A 7,500-nucleotide genomic window follows, 5' to 3' on the forward strand; every position below is an offset into this window, starting at 1 on the left:
GCTGCTCGGATATTTTTGTATACGTAAATTATATATATATATGTATATATATATATATATATATATTATATATATATATATATATATATATATGCGTGAGTGATTTTAATAGTCATAATGGTCACATACGTCTCGGCTTCTTCATACTTTTAGATGAGCATCCCACTGAAATCCTCTAGTCCAAAATGGGAAATAAACGAATTAGTTCTTCCTTCCCTGGTGGAATTCGAACCCATACAAGCTAGAATAATTAAAAATTAAACGGCCAACGCGCAAGGCGTAGTAAATAGATGATAATTATATTCTCTCACGAATGCTCATCTGATGGACTTGGATGCATTTTTACCCGCGACGACATAAACGCACTGTCGCTGTCATGACGTACGTGTGTGTGTGTGTGTGTGTCCCCGATTGAAGTCTAAAATGACAGTAATCAACCCTGTTAGCCAACAGTTGATTCTAAGAACTTGTTATTTCCTCGAGTGGACTGTTGTGCAATGAAGTGACACTCTCTCTTAAAGGAAAATGACCGTCTTAGCCTTTGACTAAATGAATGCGTATTGCGTCATGATTACCGACTGGCTAATAGTTAAGTGAATCTCCCTCTCTCTCTCGTAGAGGGGTAGTGCCGTCATAGCACCTCACGGGGTGCTCTGTAGGCATTACTAAATGTTCTTTGCAGCGTCCCTTCGGCCCCTAGCTCCAACCCCTTTAATTCCTTTTACTGTACCTCCATTCATATTTTTCTTCCATTTTGCTTTCAACCGTCTCCTAATAATTATGTCCTAGTGTAACTGCGAGGGTTTCCTCCTGTTACACCTTTCAAACCCACCTACTCTTTAATTTCCTTTCCAGCTCTGAATGACCTCTTAGGTTCCAGTGCTTGGCCCTTGGCCAAAACTCGAGATTCCATTCTCTCTCTCTCTCTCTCTCTCTCTCTCTCTCTCTCTCTCTCTCTCTTACACCATAGAAAAGGACATAATGTTCACAATCTAAAAACAACATTTATTTAATAAGTCGACGCCATATATAGTTCTCTTATGTAAATAGGCACCTTTTAACATTTTTTCATGCTATTTTCCGTCTTTTTTTTTCTTCTTCTTTTTATGGACTCTGAAGGAATTAAATTATTCTGTTTTTGAATATTACAATTTGCAGATGGAGTGCATACTAATTTTTTATGCAAGCGGAAGGAAAGTAATTTCATAGTTCGACCCAAATCCAGAGAACCACCCCGTAGCGGGTTAGTGTCGTCAGTGCCCCTCACGCTGTGCACTTTAGGCATTACTGAGTTCATTGCAGCATTCCTCCGGACCCTAGCTGCCATCTCTTTTGGTCCTTTTACTGTACCTTTATTTGTATTTTTTCTTCCATCTTTCCACCCTCTGAGAACAATTGTTTATTAGTGCAACTCTGAGGTTTTCATCATGTTACACCTTTTTTTTTTTACCTCTTTCTCTTAATTTTCCTTTCAGCGCTAAATGACCTCATAGGTCCCAGCGCTTGGCCTTAGACCTAAATTGTATATTCTATATATATATATATATATATATATATTACTATATATAATATATATCATATACTATATATATATATATGTACACAAGAGCTACACGTTTTATCGCTTTAGATGCCCGTTCTTAAGAAAGCATTGAAAAAAATATCTGCATAGGCTTACCCTTTCAGATTTTAAAGAAATGTCTCATAGGTTTCGCAAAACTTAAGATTTTTTTTTTTTTTTTTTTTTTTTTTTTTTTTTTTTAAGAGATAGTAGGTAGGATCTTGATACTAGGATTTAAACCGTCCATTGGCCAAGCCTTTGCTGAAAAATTTACAACATCGACAAATTATTTTTACCGGGAACCTGCATATCATGCGATTGAGCCAGTCTCCATGTTTAATGAAACTACTAATCACTTTGTCTGCAGAAAAAAAATCGAAGTGACATAACCTTTGCTAGAACCATAATTGTGTCGTCTTCATTATTGAATTAGGAAAGCTTCTTCGGGAGAGAATTTTGTAGGGGGCGCGTATCAATTGGAACTGTAAGAAGGCTTGAAAGGCGTGACAGGAGGGAAACCGCAAAGCAGTTGCACTATGAAACAATTGCAAGGAGAGGCTGGAAAATAAGATGGAAGAAAAAGAATATGATCGGAGGTACAGTAAAAGAATTGATAGGGATTGGAGCTAGGGGGCTGAAGGGATGCGGCTAACAAGCCTTAAGTAAACCCTACAGCGCACAGCGTGGGGTGCACTAACGGCACTAACCCCCGTACGGGAATTCAAAACGGCTTTTTCTTTTTTTTTAATCTTTCTCGTTTATTAAAGACCTTTGAATTTGTATATGTTAAGGGAATATGATTTCACGAAATCCCTAGGGAATATATGCAATGACCAATTCACTTAGGAACATTTGAACCCCGAGGGCTAGTACTAAACACGGTGAAACAGTGATTCATCTACGCTGTTTCGCCGTGTTTAGTACTATAATAGAAAATTTATAGTCCCTGGGGAGTCAATTGTATTTCGCCGTGTTTAGTGCTAGCCCGTGGAGGATCAAATCAATGTCCCTAAGTGCATTTGATCCCTTAGGGGCTAGTGCTAAACACAGCGAAACACACTTGACCCCCCAGGGACTAGTACCAAACACGGCGAAACCGTGTAGATGAATCACTATTTCGCCGTCTTTAGTACTAGCCCACGAGGATCAAATGTTCCTAAGCAAATTGGTTATTTCACATATGCCCTAGGTATCTCACGCATTTCCTGTAACATATATACTATAAATGTGTGATTATTTACGTACTTACTGAAACACTTTGGCGTAAATAATGTTCCATGTGACGACGAATTGCCGATGTTGGTGAAGACCAGGTGACGCTTGTCATCTGGGAAGTAATATCTATTTTTGTTTATATTCGTCTTCCCACTCATCCTCTCTTCTTTCCGTTCCTCCCCTACTCTTCCTTCTCTCTTCTCCCTTTTTGTCCTTCTCTGTTCCACTCCCTTTTTTTTCATTCGTTCCTTCCGTTCGTCGGCCGGATATTTATTATCATTGCTTGGCAATGACACTTACAGACCAAAGGGTGCCATCTCTCTCTCTCTCTCTCTCTCTCTCTCTCTCTCTCTCTCTCTCTCTCTCTCTTCAAGCTGATTCCCTTCTGAGCCCTTTTGAGTATATACATAGACTTTTGGGTTCATCAAGGATTTTAAGCGGAAGATTTAATAATAATAACCATGTTTTGCTAAGAATGGCAGCATCAGTGGAACTAATTTTATATACGTTCTTTTCAATTCAATTTACTATTCTTTTTATTTAATAATAATAATAATAATAATAATAATAATTTACATGACTTGTGTACCATATATATACGGTGACAGTGACTACAATTAATTATAGCCAGAAAAATATAATATAGAAATCCTGCTTAACGTATATTTAACAAAGACATAATCAATACAACTAGAAATAATAATAATAATATAGAAAACCTGCGTACCGTACACACACACACACACACACACACACACACATATATATATATATATATATATATATATATATATATATATATATATATATATATATTGTGATAATGACCACAATCAATGTAACAACCAGAACAGAGGTCAGGAAATTAAATTGACAAGAAAAGGCTCCAACGAAGACAAGTAAAATAAGAAGGTCCATTGAAAGCCCAGGACTAGAGTCATCGTCTTGAGCAGCGTAACAGCACTGAGAGAGAGAGAGAGAGAGAGAGAGAGAGAGAGAGAGAGAGAGAGAGAGAGAGAGAGAGAGAGAGAGGAAATGATATATAATAGGGGGCGAGATAAATCCTCTCAATTGCCCCCCAGAAATAAGTAGGTGTTGATTGTGTTGTTATTGCCTGGGATGCTGACGCTTCTGCTGCTGCGACGTCTGCAGGATGCCACGTTTCCTGTCTTCGAAGGGAATCTTGAGTTTCTCTTTTTTTTTCCACGTAATTTCTCCTTTCGGTTCCTTTAATAAAGGGGTGCTACCATTCGTTTGTACTAGTTTTTTTTTTTTATTTCCTGATTTCTTTCATATTTTTTTTCCTGATTTCTTCTTTCAGCCCTTTAAGGGAGGTGTGGTACCATTCGTTTTTACCTATTTTAACCTGATTTCATCTTTCCTCGCCTTTTACGAAAGGGGTACCAATTGTTGTTGTTGTGTGGGTTTTTTTAAAAAAAATTTTAAGCAGATTTCTTCTTCCATCCCTTTAAGGAAAGGTCGTACCATTCGTTTGTACACATTTTAACATGGTTTCATATTTCCTCGCCTTTTACTAAAGGGACGGTTCAAATGATTTCTATTTTTTTGTAAAGCCGATTTCTTCTTCCGTCCCTTTAAGGAAGGGTCGTGCCATTCGTTTTTACTCTTGTTTTTAACCTGATTTATTCTTTCATCTGCTTAAGAAAGAGGTGGTACCATTCGTTCCTTTTACTCCTTTTTTACAACCTTTCTTCTTTCCTCGCCTTTTACGAAAAGGCCGATACCAATCATTTTTACTTTTTTTTTTTAACCTAATTTCTCCTTTACTTCCTTTTATAAAAGGAGTGTTACCATTCATTTTTACTTTTTTTTTCCTGATATTTTATTTACTCACATTAAAAAATGGGAAGGGTATCGTTCGTTTTTACACAATTTTTGCATAATTCTTCTCTTCTCCCTTTAAAAGGGTTGATGTATCATTCATTTTTACTTATTTTTAAAACCTACTTTCCTCTCTCATTTTACGGAATTTCTTCTTTCCTCGCTTTTAAAAATGGGAGAGGAACCGTTAATTTTCATATTTTTTTTCCTAATGGCCTCTTTTCTCTCCTTTTAAAAAGGGACGGATCCAAATTGAAACGCGTTACCCTCTTCACGTCAGTTTCAGTTTCAAGTTCTATGACCTTTGATGTTTTGAGGTAAGTTTCATATTCAGGTAAACCGTCTTGACATTTATTGTTTCATTTTTTTCTGGAATATTTGTTTTAATATCGCATCTTCATTTGTTATAATTTTGTTTTAGTAACGCTTTGCTTCTCCGTGGGCCACCATTTTAGTGGGGGAATTCCAGAATATATCATTTGAAAGAATAATCTGAGTGTAAAATGAATTAATTAACTTTTGTTAATAGAATGTTAAATACCGTTTCCCACAGAAGCTATGCAGTTAAAGGGATTATGTTAAACAATGGTACTGTATAGGTAAAGCAATTTACTTACGGTTGCAGGAAGGGAGATCGTCTGTCAGTTCTCTCGTTTAAGCAGTGATTCCTTTTGTATTAAATAAATTTGTCAGGAGGTGGAAATATGGCTCCAAATTCCATAGAATCAGCAAATGAATTTATATCATTAGACAACTTTTGAACTGACCTTAACCTAAGACGAAGGCAGCTGTCATTAAGTCTCAGTTATATATATAGATTTACAAAAACCGTAATAGTGTAATCCTTAGTATATTCAACCGCATGAATGAAGAAGGGCAGGTCTAGGGCCTGAAGGAGACGACATGTTTTGCAAGCAAAACTCTCTGCAAAATGCTTGTCCTATGCAGCGATGAAATTGCTGACAGAAAGAGTTATGGGCATGTCTGCATAATGCATGCTCTACGCACTTTAGAGATGTTTAAAGCTAAGGAGGGCATTAAGCTTGTCAAACATAACGATAGGGATAAGCGTAGACACATTGTGGATTAAGATAAGTGGAGCACATAGTTATTTGATAGAGGTCGTGTCACCTATATCTTTGGTACTAGGGCTGTTTTATCAATGGTCAGGTTTTCAAGTTAGCGTGATTACTTTGTAGAATGGGGTACTTGTTGGGAAATATTTCAGGTAATTAACACAAATAACAATCCCCACATTTACTAGAAAGAGAAGTAAATAAAGGAAACCACCAAGCCATATCTGATGTGTTGTCAAGAGGGGAAACCTATACTCTGTTTTTTTCCATCTGTCCACCCGCCTGTGGTGTATGAGTATGGTAACACTGCGTCCCGGGCTTTAGATAGTACGCTGTGTGTAAGTTGTAGGTAAATAAAAGGATATCTGGGTGTATATTTGCGACTGAAAAGTGCTTTAATAATTTACTGTATGATAATTACACCGTTAATATTCGAAATAGGATATTGTTGAATGTAACTATCTAAAGCCCGAGACGCTGTGTTACTATACGCAAACACCACAGGCGGGTGGACAGATGGAAAAAAACAGAGTATATGTATTAATGGCATTGGTTCGAAAATAGGCGTACGAGCGACTAATATTGAATAGTGGTGACAAGATATCAAAGAAGCCGACGTAGGCGAGAAAGACTTGTTAGTTGTTTGTGAAGAGATGTGTTTATTGGATGGTGGTCCCTGTGGAAATTGTGGATGTGGGCGATATTGCAATTATGAAAGATAAGGAGACACTAGACCTAAGTGTGAAGAGCTTTAGAGGCCATAGGTAGTGATTAATAGTAGTGCGTTGGTGACATTCATCAAACGTTCTCTTACGAAAAGGGAGACCTTTATTGTTGCAGGAAATTCATTTACGATAATTACTAAGAGAAATCATAGTTTCACGATGAACTCGAGGGCCATTGACTTGAACGGTATCCTTTCAAACACATTTTTTCCTGTTTCAAGTTGAAATTTTGTTCCAAATAACGAAGACGCTTGTAAACCTAACCTTGGTCGTTGTACAGTTATAAATGTTTTTGAAAATATACTAGTACAATATAAATATCATTACGAAAAGATTCGCACAGACAATACTCGCACTTTCGCACTGTCAGAAGTTGCGTGTGCAGGTATAGTTTCTGTGGTATTTTATGTTAATGACCAAGAAGGTGACTATTTTACAAGGACAACCTCTGTAATATCACCCGAATTACAATTGATCAATTAGTGATAACGCATTCTCGTCCATGTAAAGATATTTCAGACAATATATAATAATAATAATAATAATAATAATAATAATAATAATAATAATAATAATAATAATAATAACATGGTTTGTTAAAGAGCGACTGCAACATCAGTGGAACTGATTTTAACCTTATCTCAAAAAAATATTTTTTTTATCCAGACAATGAGCGTCGGCCAGTTATTAGCAAATATCGGCCCTGATGAGAAGAAAAATAATAAGCAGAATTGGAACTACTATATATATATAATGAATTTCCCTGATGCTGCCATTCTCCTTAACAAAACATGCTTGAAAGAGGGTATTCTTCCTTCAAATAATAATAATAATAATAATAATAATAATAATAATAATAATAATAATAATAATAATAATAATAATAATAATAATAATAATAATGGGTTTGAAATCGGAGGCCACTCCTGCCAAGCTTGTTTAAATCTCTCTCTCTCTCTCTCTCTCTCTCGTGTATTTTTTTTTTTTTTACTCATTTCGGTGCCTTGATCAAATTCGGTGCGTGTGTCAAAAGAGGGTCGTTATGTGCACCGCTTCCGGTTTTGACGGGGCGCGGTACACT

The 7,500-nt window shown here is 36.4% G+C and overlaps 2 protein-coding genes across 3 annotated transcripts in view; one reads left to right on the forward strand and one right to left on the reverse strand.

Moving 5' to 3' along the window:
* LOC135206218 (uncharacterized) overlaps nt 1-7,500 on the reverse strand; it is a 59,424-nt gene that overhangs the window by 8,906 nt on the left and 43,018 nt on the right. The window lies entirely within an intron of this gene.
* The window catches only part of LOC135206217 (hypoxia-inducible factor 3-alpha-like), a 493,950-nt gene that overhangs the window by 6,642 nt on the left and 479,808 nt on the right, over nt 1-7,500 (forward strand). The window contains exon 2 of one of the 2 annotated variants that reach the window (XM_064237563.1): nt 4,858-4,935. The exons of the other annotated variant lie outside the window; for it this stretch is intronic. The gene's annotated coding sequence lies outside the window, so the exon portion shown is untranslated. The remainder of the gene's footprint in view (nt 1-4,857; nt 4,936-7,500) is intronic. 2 annotated transcript variants of the gene reach the window in all.

Source organism: Macrobrachium nipponense, chromosome 29 (assembly GCF_015104395.2).
Source record: "Macrobrachium nipponense isolate FS-2020 chromosome 29, ASM1510439v2, whole genome shotgun sequence".
NCBI classification, from domain to species: domain Eukaryota; kingdom Metazoa; phylum Arthropoda; class Malacostraca; order Decapoda; family Palaemonidae; genus Macrobrachium; species Macrobrachium nipponense.